At 39.5% G+C, this 23,345-nt stretch overlaps 1 long non-coding RNA gene across 1 annotated transcript; it reads left to right on the forward strand.

The window, feature by feature from the left end:
- Nucleotides 1-217: 217 nt before the first annotated feature.
- Nucleotides 218-22,901, forward strand: LOC122562169. Its single transcript, XR_006315257.1, has 5 exons — nt 218-302; nt 7,708-7,812; nt 12,224-12,398; nt 13,189-13,326; nt 21,194-22,901. It is a non-coding gene; the product is annotated as an uncharacterized LOC122562169 (long non-coding RNA).
- The last annotated feature ends 444 nt before the right edge of the window (nt 22,902-23,345 follow it).

Genomic DNA, 23,345 nt, shown 5'->3' on the forward strand with positions numbered 1-23,345 from the left:
GGGAGAGGTATCAGTATGAAAATATCTTACCTCTTAGGGAATCATGAACTTTTCTCCCATATTTAACAATACAGCATTGTAAAATATCGTATTATGTTTCCTCCAGTTGCGGTTAACAGAATGAAAGTTCATTGCTTGATAATCTAATACATGTGGATGATGAAGGGCTTACGCCCGAAACGTCGACTCTCCTGATCCTTGGATGCTGCCTGACCTGCTGTGCCTTCACAGTGCCACTTTTCGACTCTGACTATCCTGCGTCTGTAGGCTTCACTTTCTCCTTATACACATGGAGAACAGAGGTATGTAGTCTCTAGATTGTGCATAGTTGGCCAACTGAAGGACAATAAGGCAACATTTTTGCTATGATCCAAATCCCCAGTACCAGCAACATTTTAAAAGAGAGGCAGATTTTACTACAAACTCAGATTGAGTCTTGTGAAAGGCCCAAAAAATGTTAAAGCTCATCAAATGTTTGGAAACTGAAACTTCAGGGATTACAGTTTCTTGGGTCAAGCACCATTGTAATATGTATGGAGTGCTGCTCTATATGTTAGTTCATATAACGCATACCAAAATGATCAGGTTTTAGTTGAACCAGATGTCTTGAGGTTTATTAGCAACATTATTTACATTTTTTACTAGATAATCTGGGGGATTGGGCTCTGTACTGACTGATGTTATTTTATATTACAAATACCATAACTGATTAACTGAATGTATTGTACCAATTCCATTATACACAGAGGGACAGAAGGCGAGTTGCATAGCTTTATACTGGAATGTCACATGTGGTGATGTCATATAACTACCTTAAAGGTACAAGGCCTGTCTGGTCTGGAATCTATGTAACAACACAATTTTCTCTTTACTAGCTCCCCCCTCCCCCTCCCCCATCACCTCCCTTAGCTTTAGATAATGCTTTGTTGAACTTACAATATAACTAGATCTAGTCCTTACACAATGATCACAACTCGACTCTCTAGCTACACTCACAGTGTGCTATCTGTCACCACAGATGGATGTGCATGATTAGTCAGTATCCAAGTCCTCATCCTACGTGATGGCCATGGTGACTGCAATTTGGATATGTTGCTTATTTCTTTACAGAATTTGACTATTGCTCATTTCAATGTGAAATGACCTAGGGTAGCCACAATGTAGGAGCTTTCAACAAACCCATGTGTTCACTTGAAAGTCTCGCTCTCTTGTGCTTTGTCCTGGATGATGTTGAGATAACAGTCTGCATGCTTATTGGCAACAATACATCATGCACATAGTTAGAAGGTGACAGTGTGGGAGGACAAAACTGCGTGGAACTGTCTTCCAAACATGAAAGTTGTCAGTGAGGGTAAATTTATGGAATAGCATATAGATATAACATATAAAGTCTCTTTACCTTTGACTATCTTGGTTTTTATTGTATGAACATTGCATTCTGTAAAACTATGAGACTGAGGGTAGAGAGGAAAAGAGACAGTGTGTTATATACCACGTTACCAGCACATGACTTGGAAGGATGAACTAGTGTATTGCAGACTGGTGTCAGAATCAATTTGCTGAGGAACACCAAACATGCTAAATATCGCAAAGAGACAACAACCATTGCATTAGTAGTTCCTTTGATCTGTCACACAAAAGAAAATTTAGTGAAGTAGTCAGTTGCCAGGAGGCTTTCATTCCTTGGACATGGATAATATCAATGGCAATCTTACACTACAGACTTAGAGGAATTTCTTGTGGAGGAAGAGGTCCTCCTGATTATTGAGGCTGATGGAATTGGTATGTTTCACATGATTAGATTACTCCATTGATGTCCTTATTAATGCCAGGCCAATATAGGGGTTCACATGCCAATCCCTTAATATTTTCTGTGTGTATGATCTAGCATGTCTTGATCGTAGAGTTTGTGGGATTACCACTTGTTTGTCTTTGAAGATTACATTCCTCTGGAGTCCTAGTTTGTTTCTGAATGACCAAAATGAACACACTAGGTGGGGGTCCTGTTGAATGTGTTCAGGTCACCTTGTGGTGATGATCTTTTTGAGCTGTTGCAACTGGTCACCAACAGATGCAGCTCACAAAATCTGATCTGCCAATGACTGGGACCAAAATGCATAACGTCAGTTTGAAGATCTGGAATCACTTGTGTTGTAAATGGCAGGTTTGTAACCTCATGGGTCATATTAATACATAGGTCTGTGTATACAGGTAGACCAATCATAGCTGGGCTTGCTTATCAATGATATAAAGGGTTTCAGGTGCTCACGCTGAAAATACATAAAGGAAAGACATGTGCACTTGCACCTTTGCCAATCTTGGTATTTAATGCATGCTGTTCATTCCATTTTTGGTAAATCACTTGGGTCGAGGTAAAGGCTTCTGTTTTTCTGACAGAGTCCACATGGTGTGTTCAGTGAACCACATGTCCTGTCTGAGTGGGATCTGTAAGCTGTGACATTGCTGGGATTTTGTTAATGTGTTTGCATGTAATGGTTGGAACATTGTTTTTCGATTGACTCATCTTCACATGCTGAGTTCCTTTGGTCAATTGGATTTCTTGGACATTTTAGCCCAAGACCTTCTTGTATGATATAGCGGGTGTGTTTCATGAAATGCTTTACATTGTCTTGGTAGGTAATTCATTCACAATTTGGATGTCTTTGAATACTTCCAAGTTTTGTATCAACTACAAACTTTGAAATAGTTCCATGTGCACCAATGTTAGATCATTAATATATAACAGGAAAAGCAATGGTCCCAGTAGGGTGGCACGGTGGCTCAGTAGTTAGTACTGCTGCCCCACAGCACCAGGAAACCAAGATCGATTCCACCTTCGGGTGATTGTCTGTGCAGAGTTTGCGCATTCTTCCTGTGCCTGCGTAGGTTTCCTCTGGGAGCTCCAGATTTCTTGCATAGTCCAAAGATGTGCAGGTCGGATGGTCTGGCCATGCTAAATTGCCCGTAGTGTCCAAGGATTTGCAGGCTATGTGGATTAGCCATGGGAAATATAGGTTATGGGGAGAGGGTGTGGATCTGGATGAGAAGTTCTTCAGAGGGTCAGTATGCACTCAATGGGCCGAATGGGGAACTCCATTGCAAACATTCCTATATCCATTGATTACTACTCTCAGTTTCTTAATACTCAGTCAATTATGTACCCATATTGCCATGGTCCCTTTTATTCCATGAGGCATAACTTTTTCACAAGCGAGTTGTGTGGCACTGTAGCAATCACCTTCTGGAAGTTCCATGTACTACATCAACAATGAAACCCTCATCAACCCTCTCTATTATCTTTTCAACTCTAGCAAGTTAGTTAAATATGACTTTCTCTTTAAAAAATCCAAGCTGGCTCTTACTAATCAAGCATGCCTTTTCAACGAGTGGAATTCTATCCAAAATAATTGTTTCTAGAATCTTCCCCAGCACTGAAGTTATGCTGATTGATTTGTAATTGCTGGGCTTATTCTTATAATCCTTTTTGAACAAGACCACATTACATGCAATTCTCCAGCCCTCTGGCACTTACCTGAGTCTAGGGACGACTGAAAGATTGTGGCTCTGTAATTTCTATTCTCACTTCCTTCAATACCATTGGATGCATCTCATTGGTCCTGGTGCTTTGTCAACTTTAAGTACCAATTATTTATCTGCTGTTTCTTCTATAATGGGAGGAACAGTGGCTCAGCGGTTAGCACTGTTGCCTCACAGTGCCAGGAACCCAGGTTCAATCCCCACCTCAGGCAACTGTCTGCGTGGAGTTTGCACATTCTCCCGGTGCAGGTTTCCTCCAGGTGCTCCGGTTTCCTCCCATGATCCTAAAGATATGCAGGTTAGGTGAATTTGCTGTGCTAAGTTGCCCATAGTATTCAAGGATGTGTAGGTTAGATGCATTAGTCTGGAGTAAATGTCAAATAGTAGGGGAATGGGTCTGGGTGGGTTACTGTTTGGAGGGTCAGTGTGGACTTGTTGGGCCGAAGGGCCTATTTCTACATTGTAGGAATTCTATGTATTTTAATTTTGAACCCTTGTAGTTTATAGAGTTTCCACATTGTCACCATGGCCTCAATAACATCATGTTTCCCAGTAAAGATAGATTCAAACTATGCACTTCACCCCTCAGCCACATTCACAGCTCCATGTGTATTCGCCTTCTTGATCCCTAGTCAACCCTATTCCTTTTTTTACCATTCTTTTACTATTGCTGTGCCTACAGAAAACATACAAGTGCAATCACTTTCTTTCTGCCATCCTTCACTCCTGCTTTTGAACTAATTAACTTGCTTAATACAGAAAATCCTCATGCATAGCAAAAAGAATCTGATTTTCCTTAAGAAATGCTAACAAATGGATACATATATGTTAAAGCCCTGACTGTCAGATTAAAAGCTCGAAGGTCAATGTGTATCGTAACAGCAGTGAGATAATAAGGTTCCCCACCCCCAGCAAGCACACACACACATATATTCCATCCAACCCAGAAATATTACTCTGTGCTCCACTCCTGGTTTGAATCATTCATTTGTATGGAAACAAAAACATTGAGGAATGTAACAATGAGACTGCTTGTTTTGTATACATAATCTTTGCTGCCCTCACAGGATGACACAAATACTGCATCATTCATCCCACCAGCATTTTTTCTGTTGTGGTGAAAATGTGCTTTATAAAAAAAATGACTTTATTAATTTACCTACCAGAAGCCACTAACTGAATGTTTTAAAAAGACTGAAACCACATTTCAGTCACAGTAAAGGATGACTGTCATTCGAATCAGTGTAAGACTCTGTATTGCAAAACCATTGAAATGGAAGCAATCCGTCTGTAAAGTTGCAACAGGAATAATTGCCTTGAAGAAATATGAATGGGTCCAACTTGTACCAATTAACAAAGCACTCAGACAATCACCTGGATACCCAACTGGGTGGAGATACACGTAATCACTTGGACAATGGGACTCTGTCGATTAAAGGAATTTGCCCAGACATAATTTAATAACATAAGATATGAACCTGAAATCCATAATACCACAACTATAATTGATGTAACTATGTAGATAGTCAGAGTCATGTGACACACCAACTACCCTTTGTCTGTTTACGCACCTATCTTCCCTGTAGACCATGAGAAAGCGATGAGATGCTAAAGAAGGAAGATTCCCCGGGGTGGGGGTCTCTATCTCCATACACATTTTGAGCTCCGACTGCTGCTCTTCATCCCTCCCTGAGTGCTGCAGACAGAGATTTTTCAAATGTGCTCAACCCAGCAACTGCTCTCATCGTAAGCACTGAGAAATTCTCCATCCACACCTTTCAACTGCCTTGACGCTGAACTCAGGGGGACCAGCTAACTCTGCTGGAACTCCACCTCATCTCTAAAGTTCAGGAGTTATATGCGCTTTTATTTTCCTGGATTTTTAAAATTATTTAACCTATCCTTCCATTCTGTAAGTTAATTGTGTGCTTGAGAACTTCGAGTGTCTATTTGAAAGTTGGAGTATTTTAATTTTTTTCAGTAGACTGTATTAAGTATAATAAATGCTATTTCTTCTTTAAAAAAATCTCAAGGAACTACCTGCTTGTATCTGTTTGTATCTTATAAAGTCACAGCAGGGTAACAGTGAAACACTCAAAACAAGCAAGCATGTTGCCTTTTTTAAAAAGGGGGAGAATTGAACTGTTGTGCCCAAACAAGGAGATGGAGAAGAGGAGAGCCATTTGACTCCTCCACACCTGGCAGTAACCACACTCACCTTTGCTTTGGCTAACGGAAACTCCAAAATCAAACTAGAACATGTAACTCAAACAACGAGACAAAATCGGTCTTTCACCTGCTCTTCTTCATTATTTTCAAAGATCACATGAGCTAACATTCATTTCAATACTCCAGGAGGGAATGTCAGCTCTGATTTCCAGGTAATCAAGAGGTTTTATGCTTGAAAGAACTCATCCTATTAACTTGCTACAGAATATTTCAGTCAGGTCAATTGCTGAGAGATACAGCTATGATGAATGTGTGACATGAATGTGTGTGTGTAGAATACCTATTGAAAACTCTGCTGCCTGTAACCTGGTTTGTACCAATTACCATTCATCCATCCTGTGCTTGCTGACCTACACTGGCTCCTTAACCAGCAATACCTCAGATTTGCAAGTTTCATCCTTGCATTCAAATGACTCCAGGGGCTTGTCTGCTCCCAATGTCTGTTCACTGCTCCAATCCTCTAAAATTTCAGCATTTCTCTACTTCTGGGTTCTTGTGGAGCCCAATTTCATTTACTTCTCTTCTGGCAACCAGGTATTCAGCTGCCCATGCTCCAAACACTATGGTACCTGTCCTAAATTCACTTCTTATCTACATCTTTTCTTTCTTTTAGACATTCCTTAAAATCGATGTGTCAGCTGTCCTAATCTCTCCAAATGCAGTTCAGTGTCACATTTAGAGTCATAGTGTTATAGAGGTGTACAGCACGGAAACAGACCCTGCGGTCCAACTCTTCAATGCAGACTAGATATCCTAACCTAATCTAGTCCCATTTGCCAGCACTTGGCCTGTATCCCTTAAACCCTTCCTATTCATATACCCAACCAGATGCCTTTTAAATGTTGTAATTGTGTCAGCCTCCACCGCTTCCTCTTGCAGCTTGTTCCATACACACACCACCCTTTGCATGAAAAAGTTGCCCCTTAGGTCCTTTCAAAATCTTTCTCCTCTCAACATAATTCTTTGCCCTCTGGTTCGGGACTCCCCCACCAAGGGGAAAAGACCTTGTCTATTTAACTATCCATGTCCCTCATGATCTTCTAAAAGGTTTTATAAAAGATGACTCTATAAGGTCATCCCTTAGCCTCCGACGCAACAGAGAAAACAGCCCAGCAAATTCAGCCTCTCCCTATAGCTCAAGTCCTCCAACCCTGGCAACATCCTTGTAAATCTTGACTGAACTCTTTCAAGTTTCCTAACATCTTTCCTAAAGGAGGTTGGCTTGGTAAGACTCCCATGAACAAATCCACAATGCCTCTTCAAAGAGCATCCCACCCAGACTCACCCCTTACTCTATTCCTGTAACCCTGCATTTCCCAAGGCTAATCCACCTAATCAATACATCCCTGGGCACTATGAGCAATTTGGCATGGTCAACACACCTAATCTACATATCTTTGGACTGTGGAGGGAAACCGGACGCAATCCATGCAGACGTGGGGAGAATGGTCAAACTCCACACTGACAGTCGCCCAAAGCTGGAATTGAATCTGTGTCTCCTGGTTGTGTGAGGCAGCAGTGCTAAACACTGAGCCGCATTTGAGAGATTATGGAAACCTGGACTGCTCTTCTAAAAGATGGATCAAAGAAAGGACAGTGGAAGTTTTGTTTTTCAAAAGACATTTGGTGGTAGTCCAATGTTTTGTGATTCTTGCTTTTTTGCTGCTTACTCCATGCCTGGTTGCAGTGACTGTCAGGTTGCAGTAGTTGCTTTTGGTGATTTCATTTTGGCACAAAATTTCCTGTTTGTGGAAATATTGTTGTTGTCGATGCTGTGTGGTACCTGGAAGCCTGGTCCAACAACTCTCAAATGAAAAGTATCTGAAAAAGTTTGTCAATATTTCCTATGTCTATAAAGGGCCCCAGCAGCAACTGTATGTGTCAAGCAACATATATGTTCATGCTTCTATGGCTTTTTATTAATTATTCATTTATTCATAGGTTGAGGGCATTGCTGGCGAGGTCAGTATTTATGGCCCATCTCAGAGGATAGTTAAGAGTCAACCACATTGCTCCACATCTAGAGTCACATGTATTCCAGACCAGGTAATGATGGTAGTTTCCTTCCGTAAAGTACATTAGTGAACCAGATAGATTGTTCTGACAACTGACAATGGATTCATGATCATCATTATGTGGTTAATTTCAATTTTTTATTGAATTCAGGCTATTGATCCTTATCAAACCAACAGCTATTTGAGCATTGCAAATTTTGTCCTTGCCTTAAAAATGAAGACAAAATGGCTAAAGTTTATTTTAAAAATCTCTGCAGATAGGAACATTATTTTTCCACTTTACGTGGCATGTTGTGTTTTGAGTTATTTAGAGGGGTAAACATATATATTTTTATATTACAAACTAAGTGTGTTATATGTTTTATGTTTATTGAACAAACTTGGTTAATGAATATTTTCATTTTAAGTCAAAAATAGACAAGGTATATGATTGTCTATGTTGAAACTTTATTGCTGGAACAGCACAGCAGGTCAGGCAGCATCCAGGGAACAGGAGATTTGACGTTTCGGGCACAGGCCCTTCTTCGGCCTGTGCCCGAAACGTCGAATCTCCTGTTCCCTGGATGCTGCCTGACCTCCTGTGCTGTTCCAGCAATAAAGTTTCAACTTTGATCTCCAGCATCTGCAGACCTCACTTTCTCCTATATGATTGTCTATATCAAGACCAAGATAAAACAATTACATTTATGTTGTGATGCATGGATGGTATGTTTAGAAAAACACAGTGCACTGGTCCCATCTCAGTCTTAGGTATATGAGGGCATGTACTCATATGGCTGGATTTGTGCTACATGTCAAACACAAACATCGTGTGGTGGAATATGTCTGTTAATGGAGTGTGAACGGTGTGTGTGGTGCAGTGGCTGCATGCACCATTTGTACGCGATAGTGTGTCTGTTGTGTGCCTGTGTATGTGATGTGCATGTACAGACCATCCATTAAACTGAAGTAATGCTTTGCTTGTAAAATATTAAATTATTTCACTCATTTGAACTGAACAATTTCAATAGAGCAGCATAAGATATTTTTATTGATTGATTTATTGTCACATGCGCTGAAGTACAGTGAAAAGCTTTGTTTATGAGTAGTTCAGGTAAATCATAGTAAACAAGGATGGACAGATTAAAAAGATTTAGAGGCATACAGGTCACATTGCAGAGGGCATTCATTATGCAACATCAATGTTAACAAGATCAACATTCATTTTAAAATAAATGAAGTGGCAAAGCTTATTTACCTATGTGTACGTATCTCTTTGCCTGTGTTCCTGTAGAAAGTGTACACATATACATAGGGAAATTTATGCAATATATGCTTTCCTCACTAGTTGCTGCTACTGAAACCCAGAAATATGGGGAAGTGAGACAGCAATAATCCCCAAGGCTATATTTCTATCTTAAGTGCTGAGGGAAATATCCTCTCGCACTGTCTGGGAGCAACTAAACCCGACTGCAGTTCTAAAAAAACTGAACACGGAAAAAGCTGTGCAAATGGAGGCTAATTAACCCGGCAGAACACAAATGGCTGCCATTTAAACATTAATGAGTCACTCAAGCGGATTATAAATCAGTAATCTGCCTCAATAGCGGGGGAACAGACAAAGCAATTTAAAACCTTCATTGCTAGAATCCATTCCGTTTAAGCTCTTTAAAGCAGAGGCTATTTTTACCGGAAATAATTTTCCTTCTACACTTTACAAAAAACCTTTTAAATTAAGAATTGATTAGTTTCTATGGAAAACATGATAACATTGGGCTAAAAGGTTTAAGTATGAAAAAAAAACGAGCTTTCAATAGGACTTAATTAAATTTTGGTTACCCATGCAGAGCGTCCTTACCGCAGTTACTGACACCTGCAGGTGGGAACACAAAGTTTAATCTCCCTCCCTCAGCACCAACAACAGCGCTTTGACTGAAATATGATTTTCTGTCCTTCTTGCTCTCTTTAACTTCCAATTTTCCTTCCTCTCCTCTGAATACACTGACATTAAAAGCATTGATGGAATAAGCAGGAACAGACAATAATATGATAGTAAACATAAAATGTGAAAAAGACAATGCTGTTTTTTATAAAAAAAAGCAGAAATCCAACTGAATTTTTCCTCCTGAAATGTATTCGAATCTTCAAGTGAGGTCAGGAAAAAGATCAGAGCTGGATGCGAATAACCTTTTCAATGTCACTGTCGAGAGGTAATAATGGCCACTTGGACAAACACTAGAAAGCAACCACAGCCTTTTTACAATTGTACCTAATGGTAATCAACACTTGTATAACATTATCGAATGTCAGTTTATAACGTCAGGACAGGAGGGGACACAAGTGTTAAAAATCTGGAAGATGGTAAGAAAAATAAACTAAGCAAAAACGGAAATAAATCTAGAAACATGACATTAAACCAGTCCACAAAACAAAAACTGACGAGGAAAATACATTATAGCAGGGCATTAAGGAAAATTCCAAAGCAATCAGCAGGTTTTGTGAAAGGGAAATTATGTTTAACCAAGTTATTGCTCTCTGAAGAAGTAATATGTGCTGTGGATAAAGGGAAACTGTGGTTGGATTAATGCATTCCATAACATCCCACACCAAAGTTGTGAAAATAAAAGCTCATGATGCAGTGAATAGTATATTGGCATTACAGAAGATTGGCTAGCTAACAGAAAACAGAAAGTCCACATAAATAAGCCATTTCTCAATTGTTAAGATATAATGAGAGGTCTGCCACAGGGACCAACCTTCATACACATTATTTAAATGATTTGAAGAAGGGACCAAAGGCTAAATTTGCTGATGACAGAAAAGATAGCAAAGTAATTATGAAGAGGACATGTAGAAGGATATAGCCAGATTATGTGAATGAGCAAAGATCTGGCAAATAGTGAGGAATTGTGTAGCTCTGAGTTGCAGTGAGATCCAGGTGTCCTGGTGCTTGAATCACAAAAGGTGCATGTGCAAACAGCAAATAATTGGGATAGCAAATACAATGTGATCATTTATTTCAATGAGAATTGAATATAAAACTAGAGAAGTTATGCTTCAGTTATACAAGGCATTGATGAGCCTGCATCTGCAGTTCTATGCACAGTATTGGTCCCGGAATGTAAATAAATATATAAATACATTGGAATTAGTTCAGAAAAGGATTGCTGGATTAATACTTTTTATGCACAGGTTATCGTATGAGGAATGGTTAGACAGGCTTCGCTTGTAACCACCATAGTTTAAAAGCTAAGAGACAACTTGATTGAAACATATAAGATTTGAAGGGTTCTCGATAGTGTGGATCTGGGAGAATCTTTCCTCTTGTGGGAGAATCTAGAACTGGGAGTTAATGCTCAAAAATAAGAAGTTCCTTATTCAAGACAAAGATCAGGAGAATTTTTTTCCCACAGAAAGCTAAGAGTCTTTGGAACTCTCCTTCAAAATTGGTGGAAGGTGAGTCTTTGAATATTTTTAAGGCAGAGGTAGACTGATATGCAAGTGGGTGAAAGGTTATTAGCGGAAGGAGGAACATGGAATGATCATATCAGCCATCATCTTATTAAATGGTGGAGAATGTTTGAGGCACCAAGTGGACTCATCCTGTTCCCAATTTGTATGGAATTCAGTGATTAAATCCTTAGGGACCATGGACAGAGCTGATTTAAACAAGAGTCTACTATCCTCAGTGTCTGATGCTGTGTGAAGGTTTTATTACATCTAACAGTGAGTGAATTGGGTGCCAAAAGTAAATGTACCACTTTTCAGCAAAAACAATCCTCACCGCAGGGAGAATAAAACTCACCCCTCCCCCCCACCCAATTTTTTTTAAAAATCCTAATTCTTGTATCCAGCCTTCCACAAACCAATCTTTTCCATGTGCTGCAACAAAAAAAATGAACAAATACAAGTGATTTCATTCAAATATCACTTTGGCAAGAGATGAGGAATGAGAGAACCCCTGATTGCTTAAAAAGGGAAGAGAAGGCCATTCAATCCATTCTGTCTGTTCTGCCATTCAAACGAATCATGGCTAATTATTATCATAAATCCAGCTACTGTACTTACTTTTATATAACATCAAAAACATATTCAGTCCTTCAGGCCTGCTCTGCTGTTTAATATGACCATGGTTGATCATTGGCTTTGACTCCATGTTTCCACCCCTCCTCGTACGCCTTGATTTTAAAGCCTGGGATATCTTTGCACCTTCCAGCACACCTCTCCACACCCCCCAAAAAAAATCTATGGACCTCAGTTTTCAACCTGTATTCCCTGCATCCATTCCAACTAAACCCTAACCAATACAACTTATTCTTACAGCCCTGTGCAATAAAAACCTGTTGGTATCCCAGCGAATCTAGGTAAATGAGGAGGGGTGGGAAAATGGTGTCATTCGTATGGTTGTATACAGTGACAGTAAGACCTGTATCATTTTATTTTTATTCACACATGGGACGTAGATATCACTGGCTGGTCCATGCTGAATTGAACTTGAGAAGGTGTTTTTCAGCTGCCTTCTTGAACCACTGCAGTCCCTTTGGTGTAGGTGCAATCCCTAATGACGTTACGGAGGCAGTTCTGTGATTTTGATCCAGCAACATTGAAGAAATAGTGATACATTCTCAAGTCTGGATGGTGAGTGGCTTTATTAAGTAATTGTCTGCACTCCAAAAGTGCACTTTTAAGCACTTTAACTTAGATAGTTAAAAACGCAGCTAGTTTTTGTTTTAATTTTTTGAAAAGTTAAAGAAATAGTCCACATTCCTGATGAAGGGCTATTGTCTGAAATGTCGATTCTCCTGCTCCTTGGATCCTGCCTAACCTGCAGTGCTTTTACAGCACCCCACTCTTGACTGGTGAGTGGCTTGTATCTAGTTGTGATATGGACATGAAAGACTGAGTTGCATCTTCTTGTACTGTAACTCTTCCATGGTTCAATGCCTTTACCAGAGGGCTTGGTTAGCTAGAGTGTGGTGCAGAGCAAAGCCAGCAACATAGGTTCAGTTCCTTTATTGACTGTGGTAATTCATGGAGGCCATGCCTCCTCCATGCCTGTGGAGTGCTTTCCCTCAAGCTATATACAACCAATAGTCTCTCAGTAATGGAGAGAGATATTTATTGTCATATGTGGACTATGTCTTTAACATTTCAAAAATTAAAACAAAAACTAGCTGCATTTTTAACTATCTTAGTTAAAGTGTTTAAAAGTACACTTCTGGAGTACAGACAATAATAAAATCGAAGAAAAAGTTCATTGGCTTCATGTGAGTGCTGTTGGTGTTAATTTTCATACCAGAACTTTTACATAGTAGATACATTTTCATCGTAACATGTACTAAGGGGCAAGTTGCTTTATCACCTATTAACTTTCAGTGGATGTCTTCAGGATATTTGTGAATAATCTATCATTCACTCCTCCACACAGGAGACTGCAAATTCCTTTCTATGCCTCAAAGTCAATGTACATGCAAAAGTCAATGAAACAGATGTGTTAGCAGCTACAAAGCCTGGATTCACACAGTTAACTGAATCAATGGATATTTTATTTTACTGCTCGAAACAGGTAATTGCATTCAAACTTTATTGATGCATTTGTGCAAATTCTGGAGAGGTGGTTTTAATAGTTTAGTTATTATTTTTATTTATCGATGAAATACAGGTGTCTTATCTGAACCCTTACAAGTTTCACAACATCCTTCCTATGGCAGAGAGACCAGAATTGCACACAATACTTCAAGTGTGGCCTAAACAATGTCTTCCACAACATGACTTCCCAATTCCTACACTCAGTGCACTGACTGATAATGTCAAGCATACCAATGCCTTCTTCACTATCCTATCTACCTGCAACTCCATTTTCAAGGAATCATGATCCTGCATTCCAAGGTCTCTGCATTCAGCAACACTCTCCAGGACCTTGCCAATTAAGTGCATAAGTCCTGCCCTTTTTTTGCCTTTCCAAAATGCACCACCTCACATTTATCTAAATGAAACTCCATCATGTCTATTTATGGAAAATGTTCCTTCTTATGAATTCTAACTAAGCCCTCATTATCTGAGGGCTCTCAACAGCCCCCTCTCATTCTTTGCAGCTCCAAGGAAAACAGCACCAGCCCAACCAATTTTTCCTCATAGCTCAGACCTCCAGCTCAAGCAGCATCCTGGTAAATCTTCTTTACACCCTCTCTCATGCAATCACAATCACTATAATGTGATGATGAGAACTGCACTCAGTACTCCATTTGCAGCCTAACCAGCATTTTGTATAGTCCCAGCATAACTTCCTTGATCATATATTCTATGCATTGGCTATAAAGGCAAGCATACCATAGACCTCATTAATCACATTATCTACCTATCCTGCTACCTTTAGGAATATGTGCATAATCTTCAGTACTTTCAAGGATCACACTGTTCATAGACAAAAATCCCTCCCTTCTTGGCCTTCTTCAAATGTACCTCTCACTTTTCTGGATTGAATTCTATTTGCCATGCTCTGCCCACATGTCCAGTCCATTGATATCCTTATATTCCATCATCACTAACACTCAACACTGGAGCCCCTCAGGGGTGCGTATTCAGCCCCCTACTGCATTCACTGTATACCCATGACTGCGTCGCCAAATACCAGACCAATGCCATTTACAAGTTGGCTGATGACACCACCATAGTCAGTCAAATCTCATATGGCAATGAAACAGACTACAGATGGGAGGTGGAAGACCTGGAAAAATGGTGCACTGAGAACAACCTAGCTCTCAATGCCAGCAAAACCAAGGAATTCATTATTGATTTTCGGTGGGATGTTACTCATGCCCCCCCTGCATATCAACAACACAGAGGTAGAACGAGTGGAGAGTGTCAAGCTCCTGGGAGTGGTCATCAATAACAAGCTTTCTTGGACTCTTCATGTGGACACACTGCTTACAAAGGCCCAACAAAGTCTCTTCTTCCTTAGGCAGCTGAGGAAATTTGGCATGATGGTGAATACCCTTGCCAACTTTTATAGTGCTCTATCAAGAGCATTCTGTCAGGATGTATCACTACCTGGTATGGCAACTGTACCATTCAAGATCGGAAACGGTAACAGAGAGTGGTGAACTCGGCCCTGTTCACAAAGGCCAACCTCCCATCTATAGAATCTATCTCCCAGGCCCGCTGTCAAGGAAAGGCTGCCAGCATTCTCAAAGATCCATCACACCCTGGCAATGTTTTTCTACAACCTCTACCATTGGAGGGAAGGTACAGAAGCCTGAACACATGCACCAGCTGGTTTCGCAGCAGTTTCTACCCTACAGTTGTTAGAATACTGAATGGACTCAAAAACTCTTAACATTTGCCTGTACCTGTGTTTTTGTCTTTGCCGCTGATTACCTATTATTTACTATCTATGCTAACTCTGTGATCTGGCTGTATTGCTCTCAAGACAAAGTTTTTCACTGTGCCTCAGTACACATAACAATAAATTCAATTCAATTCCTGCAGTTTACAATTATCCTCCTCACTATATGGCGTCTTAACCAATTTTTATGTCATCAGAAACTCCTTTATCATGCTCCAATCTTTAAGTTCAAATCATAATGTACTCCTCAAACAGCAATGGCCCCAGTATTGGGCCCTATACAACCCCACTGGAGACAGACATCCAGATGCAGAAACATCACTCTACCATCATGCTCTGCTCCCTGCCTCTCAGCCAATTTTCAATTAGTTGTGCCACTTTGCCTTGGATCCCATGCGCTCTTAGTTTCTTGACCATTTTATCATGCGGGACCTGTGAAAAGCTTTGCTAAAGTCCATGTAGGCCTATTCAAATGCATCACTCTTGTTAATATCCCTGGATAAATCCTCAAAAACTTATATCAAACTTCTCAATTGCGACCTTCCCTGAACAAATGTATGCTGACTACTCCTGATTAATTCTATCCAAGTGTAGATATATTCTGTCACTCCAGAATTTTTTCTAATAGCTTCCTCACCAATGACTAGTCTATAATTTTCTAGTCTGTCCCTTCCTTCTGTTTTTAATAATGTGACAATGTTAGCAGTCCTTATGTTCTGTGGCACCTCAATTGTGGCCACAGAGATTTGAAAATGACTGATATCTCTTCCCTCCCTCAACAGCCTGGGATATATCTCATCTGGGCTGTAGTTTTATCTACTTTTAAGCATGCTAAACTGTTTTGGACCTCTTCTTCTATGTTAATTTCTTCTAATATTTCAGAGTCTTCCAACTGAAGAATAACACAAGGTATTCATTGAGGTCTGTGCCACACACTCAGAGCCACACATAGATTGTCCCTCACACCTCCTACTCTTTCCTTAGTTATTATCTTGTTCTTTTTATATTTAATAACCATCCTTGTGTTTTCCTTTATTCTACTTTTTCGTGCTTTTTCATGAACTCTTTTTCCTTTTTAATCTTTTTTTTAAGTTCCATTGTGATAGGGTTCAGGTTAGGGTTAGGTTGTTATAGGTTTCTAATCCTCTTCTGCCCAACTGACTCTCCACCCGCAGTCCTTACCATCACCAGTCAGATAGTCGCTTACCTCTGGAATTCAGCTCTTTTGTCCATGTATGGACCAAGCCCTTAATGAGGTCAGTAGCCAAATAACCTCCTAGAGCAGGCAATTATCGCTGCACTGTTAATTGAGAGACCCCAGGTAACGTTCTGGAAACCTGATTTGATTCCCACCATGGCATATGGTAGAATTTGAATTCAATAAAAAATCTGGAATTAAGAGTCTAATGATAACCATGAAAGTGTTGTTGATTGTCAGATAAAAACCACCTGGCTCACTAATGTCCTTTAGGGAAGGAAACTGCCTTCTTTACCTGATCTGGACTATATGTGACCCCAGACTCACAGCAATGTGGTTGACTCATAACAGGCTTCTGGGTAATAAATGCAGGCCTATCCAGCGATACTCTCATCCTGAAAATGAATTTTTCGAAAAGCCTGAACCAAATCCAAACTGAGCACTGGTTATTGCTGCATGAGTGCTGCTTGAGAGCACCATCAGTGGTATCTTTCATCGTTTCACTGATGATAAATTGCAGGCGGATGCATTGGTTGTTGGCCAAATTGGACTTGTCTTGCTTTTAGTGGGTAGTACGTGTCCAGGCAATTTTTCACACTATCAAGCAGATTCTCGTGCTATAGCGAGCCTGTCTGCAGTTTGGTAACACTGTAAAGGGGAGTGGATCTTGTGGTTTGGTAGAACAGTGAATGGTGCCAATATCTGATTTTATTTCTCTTGGAATTAACATATGGAAAACGGGTATGCTTTGTTATAGGTTTCTAATCCTCTCCTGCCCAATATACTATCCACTCTCAGCCAAGCAGTACAGGACTGCTGCAAGCCTCTGTCTCAGTCACCTGTGCCAGCTTTACAAACCTACAAGATATTTGCAATTCTTCATTTCTGTTTTCTTGCGCATTTTATATTTTGTTTTTAAATCAGTCACTCCAGAATTCTAGGATAAAAGCTTTGGAATTGCCTCCACCTCCCTACCTCTCCAACTCTTTTCTCCTTTAAGGCTCTTGGAAAACCTGATTCCTGATTTCAGTCACTTGCCTGATATCTCCTTCTCTGGCTTTGTGCTAAATGTTGTTGGTGACATTCTTGTGAAGTGCCTCAGAACATTTCATCACACTGAAGCTGCTATATAAATGCAAGTCTTTGTTGCAAGTAGGAAAGCTGAAAATCCACCCCAATTTGACTTGCTGCACTACCTCTTTGGAGAAAAGACTTCTTTACCGATGAAGTGCTTAGCCGTGAGTCCAAACATTTAGAATAAAACACATTTTTGTCAAAGAATCACAAAACTTTGGAAGATCACCACATCATAATGAGAAAAATGTGTCATCCAAGTTTTGACTGTTTTGATCCAAATATCTATTCTGCAACCTGCTTTGGAGACATTCATTGATCCTCATGACTGAGAAACTGAACCAATATCAACTAAACGTTATTAGGATCATTGATGCACCATCTGTTAAGGACTATGTGTCTGAGTTTAATACAGTTCTTTTATATTGGCTTCATAATTCCTTCCAAGCAGTACTACCTGCGATCATGTAAACATTTGTTATCTTAACATTTTCAAAAACATCAGCACATTTTTGGCACATCCACCAGGGGTGATTCTTTGTGCTTCACCCTGCAATTGCCTGGGGACTAATGCTGAAACAATGAAAAGTCTTTATCTCATGCCTCTTACATCATAACACTTGCTATATAGTCTTACAGTCACAGTATGGAAGTATGGACACTATTATATATAGAAGCAATGGTGTAACCCTGGTGCAATGCTTTTTTTTGACATAAAAGATTATGCAAATTTGGGCATGATTGAATTAGGCCTGTTTCATACAGCATTCAAATTTCTTTGATCCCACTAAATCCTTGCTGATCATCAACATAGATTCACTCCATGCAAAGGCAGCCCATTGTTGCTTTCCTGAATTTAAACCAGGGCCAACATTATATTCCTGGTACTTTAAAAGAATTCTTTAAATTTCTCTTCACAGAAAGCTACAGTGGTCCAAAGTTTGCTCTAGCAATAATAGTGAAGCCATTGCCTTCCATTCCTAACACATCACCTGAGGGAAAATTCAGCTTGCAGTACAGTAGCTCTCCCACCCCACCCAACCACAGGGGATCCATTCCAAGACCTACCGCAGAAGCCCAAAACTGCAGATAGGTGTGAACCCATTCATTTAAATGGGAAAACTTACCTTCCCGGCAGATGCCCACTCCCTGGTTCTGGAAGGTTCCCTGTAATATGTTCAGGCCGCGGTAAACCACGAGTAACTGAAACTACGGAAACTGGACCCGAGGATCCAGGGGTCACCCTGTATTGCCTTTTCTGACTACAAAGGTCTCAGAGTGTGTCACACTGTTTATGATGCCCAATAACCACGTTACCATTCAAATATCCGCAGACAGCCTGTGAGAGCTGTCAGCCTAATGGATAGCAAGTACCACTTACTCAACACTGACCAAAACAACTGTGCCTTCGAATTTTCTATATTTGCAAATGTATCTTCAAGACTTGGGAATGATTTGTGCTAAAGATTCAAAAGTTTTTATTCTTCTATGATTTAAATATGCTGTGTGGAATGTGCATGAATAATGGTATTTTTCTTCTAACCAATGGTGATGAAATTCTCAGAAAGTTCCTGCTCAGAGTTTGGCAAAACTTACACCATTTCAGGAAATTCCAAGCCTGTCAGTATTACAATAGGGCCAGATCCTTCTCTCATCCAACAAACAAAATATACACTTTCAACCAGGGATGGCTGGACAACAGTTAAGAAGCAGAGTCCATCTGTGAGCTAGAGATACAGACACTGGACGAAGTTCTTGCTGCTGGGATCAACTAAATTTGGAAATCAAGCGCCACATCCTCTTCCATATGAACTTTAATAACGTTTTAGCACCAAACCAGTCTGGAAAAACTGGTGATACAGCCCCGGCTGCTTATGCCACCAATGTTTATTGTGGGCAGCTGGTTTGTTTGGAGGGGTTGGTAACGATTCGCCACAGCACATTCGCTGCCGCTGATTAGCCACTGCCAGTTCTCCACCAGCGTTTCTCCACTGGGGTCGTTTGACCTCTGGAGACTATTCACCACCAGAAATATATATATGTGCTGATTGTTTTCCCTCCCACCTGTTCTTTCATACTTCTCAATCCCCTTTATTTATACAACTACATAATACATATTGATAAAAAAAAGTAAAATAAATATCATTTTATTGGTTTATATATAAAAATGAGTTACAAATTTTAACCAGAAAAAGGAAATATATTTTAAAAACCTTTATAATGGCAGTAAAATCTCACATTAATATTAAACATTGAAATTTTTTAGTTCATTTGATAGTTATGTGCTATTCCTCTAAGATATTCCAAACAATCTCTTTCACCATATTCAAGAGCAATTTTTTTTATTCTATTGTCTGCGTCTCGATTTTTTTTAGCTTTATTTGTGGTGGGTAACCTGCTGTCAGCTGTTCCATATAGAAATCTTGCCGATTCTCCGATGAGCAGCTTCAGCGTGATTATTTGTGCGATCTTCATCATTTATTGTTCTCTCATAGACCAACCACATATCATGGGGAAACAAACGTGCCCTTCGGCTACTGCCATGTCTATTGTAGAGTCCAATATAATTAAATTCAAACCAATCTAGTACTGGTTGTAGTTCTTGAAGCAAAAAGTCTGCGAGTGCTTCTACATAGGTATCAAGGTCAGTAAGTGGCACAAAAGCCAAAGCAATTATCATTTTTGCTTTTAAAGCATAATCAGGATCAGTGTTGTATTGACGAGTTGCTCCAACTACAGCAATATGTCTATGCATAATTAGTTCCAAATGAAAGAAACAGCCCCTAATTCTAACTTCAGGAAAACATTCTCTCATAGCACTGATAGCTGCCTGCTCAAAGTCACAATGGAATACTGCGGTCTGGGATTAGGTACCAAGGACTTCACCATTTCAAACATGCATACATACGTTGAATGCTGCTTATTTGGTAGAAGTATATACAATATTAGATTCCTGAAGAAGAGCTTATGCCATAAACGTTGATTCTCCTGCTCCTTGAATGCTGCCTGACTGCTGCGCTTTTCCAGCAACACATTTTCAGCAACAATATTACATGAACCCCATCAAGTCTTTTTGCTAAAGTACAATATATCTGAGAGAATAAAATAGGGGCTATGTTGAACGTACCATCCACAAACCACGTTGATTCTGCTAAATGATATATCTAAGATTCCCTACCAAATATGATTATACAATTACTTCCTTGACCACTATCCGCCAAAAGAATTTTTTTTTCTGCTCCGTTATCCAGCTTATATATTTTGTGTGTAATTGGAATCACCAAATGCTGAAAATCAGTAGGGTTTGGTGGTACTAAACTAATACCATTCCTTTTTCGTCAAATTAATTTCTTTAAGCTGCTTGTCGTTGGTAAAGATGCTAGGACTGACTGAGGGACATCAGCTACATATTCATTAATAAGAACACTAGGTACTTCCTGCGATTCTTCTGCACGATGTTTTAAACTTGTTTTCACTTTCGCAACTTGGACACTTGCTGCGGAAGGGGAATGTGTGTGTCCATTAATTGTTTTTATCATAGTGCCACTCTTGGTGTGGATCCGTCCATTACATCAGCCCCTTTGTTCACATCGCCAAAACTTAATACTTGAATCACGCTTGGATAGTTTATCAAAAACATATATAAAACCATCATGGTAAAACTTCTTATTTCCACATTTACTAATAATTTCTGTTTCCATTTTGAAGACTTGAGGGTAATTGGAAAAAAAAATACAAGCTTAAAAAAAACTCTCCTGTAATGAAAATAAGCTGTTACTGAAACAGCACAAATTTATTAACGACAATTTTATATAGTTTAGATATGCTCGGCGGTCAAAGGGCTGTGGCTAATCGGCGGCGGCAAATCTGCTGTGGCGAATGGTCCCATCCAGATTTGGAGAAGTAAAATCGTACCCTTGTGTACTGGTTGGCTTGCCATAATCCTGCTGCGAGGGCCCTTTTGTGCAGCTGATGTTAACTGTTAAACACAAACCACTTGATGCATTGCGCCAGAGTGGTGCAGCTAAAACTGTGGATTTTTAAAGTTGAAAGAGAGAGCTACTGAAAAGCAACAGCAAGGAAGTAAATTTAAAACAAGAGTTTGCAACTTTAAATTACTGGGTGAATCAAAAGGCAGTGAATATTCTACTCTGCTGCTGTGGAAATGAAAGGGGAGATACGAAACAGAACAAGAGCTTTTTTGTACCTACTCTGTGATAAAACTATGCAATAAGTGTGTAATTAATTAAAAATGAGCCTATAAAGATGACTGCTAGAGAGATACTAACTGATGATTCTGACAAATCATCGTATGACATACAACAGGTTGTCATCCTTAGGTCCAAGCATAATAAAGGGTTTGTGAATGTTAGAATGCTGACTGAAAAAAAGTGCCAGAAAGACACCATACAACATCATGAACTTCATAGACATGTGCAAATTCACTCAAAACAGTGACCCAAAAATAAAGCTGCAGAAGATACGTTTCAGACTTTATGATGACATCATACTTATGCAAGAGGACATATGAAGCTGCAAGTGCAATACAATGAGAAGTGTGAACATATGAAGTTCCAGATAAACATCAAGATAAATCCACTCACCTGAGCTGAAGTAAATCTAAAGCTTGGACAAAGTCTAAATGAACTCGAGGGTTTTACAGCATTTGCGGTTCACTGATCGATTGACTGCTGAACAGATCCTAGAAGATTATAAACATATTTTCACTTCTTGGATGTCTCCTTGCTGAAAATTGCCAAATGGATCACAAAGAAATCCAAGCAAAATTAGCACGGGCTTGTAGAAGGCAACTCCTAAAGGAAAAAATACACATCCTGAAACTATGGAAAGTAGTCCAGTGTAAAAACTAATGACACTGCACATCCATGTTGCTGTTCCAAAAGCAAAAAAAAAACTAAAGCCAGAGCATGAAGTGGTATCAGGCATGAGTGGCAAGGTCAAGGTGAAAATTCAGAAAGACACATTTCACTTTGACATAACTGCAGTCATAGTCAAATTCGAGCATTGGAGAGCCAGTTGTATTGCAAACATTCAACACTCTTGACAAAGTTCAACCCACACAGTAATTTGGGGCCTGCATAGAGAAGATGTTACTTCAAATCTTTGTAGTAAATATGAATTACTAGATATATCATTGCAACTGCAGGCATCTATGCTTGACTACAATGGAAGCTGTATTTGAAAATAAAATGTCCATTAATCTTTCTGTACAGCTTCATTGTAGGCAAGGGATCTGGAAGAAGTGATCTCAAAATGTAAAGAGTATAGAATGACCATTAATCCAAGAAGTCCATCATTCTAAGCAACAGAAATAGATAAGCCATCATTGTCATGACCATAGCACTCACAAAGGAAATTATACTCTCTGGAGAAAGCGCTTTATCCAAGTAATGTGTAGCTACCACAGGAACAGGCAATGGCAACACGCACAGATATCGTTAGGCGATCTGTATGAGTTAAAGTCTATTTATGGCATGTATGTGCAGAAACTGATTAAATTGGAACTGACCAGAGTTAAAAAACTATTTTGTTAATGAATGGCAATTTTATTTCTGACCATATATTTGGTAATTTTTATATAGTTTGTAATTGCAAATGATAACTTAGTCAAACTCTTTTTGTTTCTTTTATGGAAAAAGGGATGTTTGGTGAAATGCAACTATACTCAGTGTTCTGGTTGGCTGGCCATAAACATGTTTCCTCAACTTCTGCTATAAGTGACTTTGTGTAGAATTGACAGCAATTAACCACATTTCACCTGTAACATGGCTTAATCAGGCAAACGGCACTAAACATCAGTCAGTTACAAAGGCACCATTTTTAACAAGTTAAGCAGACAGGCTATTTCATTAATGTTTCAATTATAGCCCTTAAGATCATAATCCTCTCAACTTTACAGTTTAAAAGCTCTGTTGATTTCAGGCAAATTGATGTACTTATTAAGTAT

This window comes from Chiloscyllium plagiosum, chromosome 24 (genome assembly GCF_004010195.1).
Source record: "Chiloscyllium plagiosum isolate BGI_BamShark_2017 chromosome 24, ASM401019v2, whole genome shotgun sequence".
In the NCBI taxonomy this organism is placed as follows: domain Eukaryota; kingdom Metazoa; phylum Chordata; class Chondrichthyes; order Orectolobiformes; family Hemiscylliidae; genus Chiloscyllium; species Chiloscyllium plagiosum.